Source organism: Theropithecus gelada, chromosome 15, assembly GCF_003255815.1.
Source record: "Theropithecus gelada isolate Dixy chromosome 15, Tgel_1.0, whole genome shotgun sequence".
In the NCBI taxonomy this organism is placed as follows: Eukaryota; Metazoa; Chordata; class Mammalia; order Primates; family Cercopithecidae; genus Theropithecus; species Theropithecus gelada.
In genome coordinates this window covers 104,766,913-104,770,454 of record NC_037683.1, presented here as the reverse complement: position 1 = coordinate 104,770,454, position 3,542 = coordinate 104,766,913, and positions in this window count along the sequence as shown.

The following is a 3,542-nucleotide window of genomic DNA, read 5'->3' as shown; positions in this document are numbered from 1 at the left end:
TTCTCTTGCCTCAGCCTCCCGAGTAGCCGGGACTGCAGGTGCATGCCACCACACCCGGCTCTTTTTCTGTATTTTTAATCGAGAAGGGGTTTCACCATATTAGCTAGGATGGTCTCGATCTCCTGACCTCATGATCTGCCCACCTCAGCCTCCCAAAGTGCTTGGATTACAGGTATGAGCCACCGTGCCTGGCCCACAAAATCTTTTACATTTAATGTAATAGAGTTAACCAGCTTTTACATGATGCCTTGTGTCTTATTCAACAATTCTTTCCCCATCCAGATGTCTCATAAATACCAGACAATATTTTCTTACAAAAAATTTAAAGTTTGCTTTTCACATTTAGGTATTTAATCTAGAATACATTATTTTAGTGCATGGTATGAGGTTGCAAAAATAAAACGTACCTGTTTTTCTGTAGGATAGGCAATTGTCCAGCACCATTTATTAAAAGTTGATGTTTCTCTGTGAGTGGGATGCACTTTTGTGACACACTGTCACAGTATGCATAACAAAGGAAGAAGTCTATTTGCAGACTATTTTCTCCACTGGTTGATTCTTCTAAACACATTTTAAAAACAAATGCTTCTTGGCTGGGTGCGGTGTCTCACGCCTGTAGTCCCAGCACTTTGGGAGGCCAAGACAGGTGGATCACTTGAAGCCAGGAGTTGGAGACCAGCCTGGCCAACACGGTGAAACCCTGTGTCTACTAAAAATACAAAAATTAGCCTGGTTTGGTGGCACACGCCTGTAATCCCAGCTACTCGGGATGTTGAGGCAGGAGAATCACTTAAACCTGGGAGGCAGAGGTTGCAGTGAGCCAAGATCACGCCACTGCACTCCAGCCCAGGTGGCAGAGTGAGACCCTGTCTCAAACAAACAAACAAAACCACTAAAAACCACAAAAAAACCCCACAAATGCTTCTTTAAAACAAATATATTCTATTTTTAATAATTTATGTTTTATGCTTTATGCTGTCATGTGTGCATATACATTAAGTCAGGTTGAGAAATTACATTCTTTTTTTTTTTTTCTTTTGAGACGGAGTCTCGCTCTGTCGCCCAGGCTGGAGTGCAGTGGCGCGATCTCGGCTCACTGCAAGCTCGGTCTCCCGGGTTCACGCCATTCTCCTGCCTCAGCCTCTGAGTAGCTGGGACTACAGGTGCCCGCCACCATGCCCGGCTAATTTTTTGTACTTTTAGTAGACGGGGTTTCACCGTGATAGCTAGGATGGTCTTGATCTCCTGACCTCATGATCCACCCGCCTCAGCCTCCTAAAGTGCTGGGATTACAGGCGTGAGCCACCGTGCGCGGCCCAAGAAATTACATTCTTATATCACAATAAATGAGTCCTAATCTATTAACCTTATCATCTGGGCCGTAGAGCTGTATGCAGAAGAATGCCATCTTTTTGTTGTGCCTCTGAATTGCTTGTAAGGCCACAAGACCAATGCTGTTTTCTCTCACTTCTGATAATTTGGGGGAAATGGGATACTTGAGGGTCTCCCTCCGAGGAAACCAGTCAGTAAATATTTGATTGATAGGCAGTTTCCATTTATCTACAAAATGAGATTACTCTTCATATGTAAGACATGATTCTGCAAGTCCTAAGAGAGTTCATCATGCATCCTGTTGTTTATTTTTCTTTTAGAACTCCCAAGTTTTTCTTGACCAGGCAACCCATCATGAAATTTAGCATTGCAAAAATTCTGAATTGTTGGACAATGAACCCAGTCTTCAAAATTTACATGGGGGAATCATTGTGGTGAGGTGCAGGGCACATCTTGGATTAGCTCTATTTTGTGAAATAAGATGTACTTGAGAAATAATCACTGTATTTTTTCCTTTTTCTATTTTATATGTTTTGGTTGATATGAATTAGTTGTGACAGTGTCTGTGGTGGGCAGAACCTTAAGTGACCTCCCCCAGGGTCCCCACGTCTGGACGTTCACACCGTTGTGTGACCCCTGCCTTGACTGTGTGTGTGACCTGTGGCTTGCTTAGACAGACACAATATGGCAAAGGTGATGGGCTGTCACTCTGGTGGTGAGGGTATGTTAGATTAGACTCTGTTGCCAGCCCACTCACTCTGGTCTCTCTCTCCTTGGTTGGCTTTGTAAAAGCAAGTTGCCATGAGTCAGTCCCAGACATGCAATGACACAAACTTTGTCCAACACACGACCCCAGGGAGCTTTCACAACCAAGCCCTGGGGACATCATGATTTCAGCCTGAGAGACCCAGAGCAGAGGCCCGGTTGAGCAATGCCTGGACTCCGACCCCTGGAACCTGAGAGATGGTACATGCATGTTGTTTTAAGCGGTAATAATGTTTGAAGTAATTGATACATGCGTGTTGTTTTAAGCAGCAATAATGTTTGAAGTAATTGTTATGTGGCAATAGAAAACTAATACATTGACTTACAGATGATTGCTGAAAGTCACTTTCCTGGCTGATGCATAAGATGGTTGGAATGTTCCAACCAATTCCACCGGGTTTGTTTTATCCAGATAAGAGATATGAGAATGTTTATATTAACTCTTTCCCAGGGCCTCTTACATTAACTTGTAGTTGAATGCCCATCCGTGGTTCTAAAACATGGCCTAGTTCCTACTTTCCCCTGCCTGTTTTATTTGTTCGCAAAGTCAGATGACTTGAGCTTGCAGCTCCAGCAGGGAAGGGTCCTTGTCTTTCCAGGTCTCTGCTGTATCCCCCAGTAACCAGCGAGGGCTGGGTACACAGCAGGTTCAAGAGATACTGGTTAAATAGGTAAATGAACAAATAACTGTCATCATATTCTTAATAGTGTTATAATTCTCTGTCTCAGACTCTAGGGTAAGCGTTTTATGTACATTATCTCCCTCAATCGCTACAACAGCCGTGCTGGGTAAGTGGGACCGGTCTCCTTGGACAAGTGGAGAACTGGGGTTCCCAGAGTTTAGCGACCACCAGAGATCAAACGGAGATTCAGTGGCAGCACTGGAGATCGGACCGATTCTATTTAAAACACTTGTCTATTTAAGTATATTTAAGAACACACACACACACAAATATATATACACACTCACATATACATGCACGCAATAGATACACAGCATATATTTCTATATCAATACATATATTTGTACTATACATTTATAAATAAAATTTAATTTTGGTAAATAAAATGATATATAAATTTGGCAAAAGGATTGAAATTCTTCTCCGTCTACACTGATCTCTCTCGAGGGAGTGCAGTTTGGCAGCCCGGCTGCGCGAGGCTGTTTCCTGCCTGTGGGGTCCGCGCCGCGCCTCCGCGGGCTGTAGATGGCGCTCGAGTCCCGGCAGCGCCGGCTCCTCTGCGCCTTGGCAGCGCCTGTGTTGACTCCCGGCGCCCTGGGCTGGTAGGAGAGCGTATTTTCTCACAATTAATTCAGATGGGTGGTCCCATTATGGGCGCTTCTTCATCTGTGAATTATTTCGTGTGAAGAGAAGTGCTTGCGCATGCTTAATTTCTAACCGTGATTCGGGGCCTCTGTGCCAGCCCCCGGCAGGGAAGTGGGG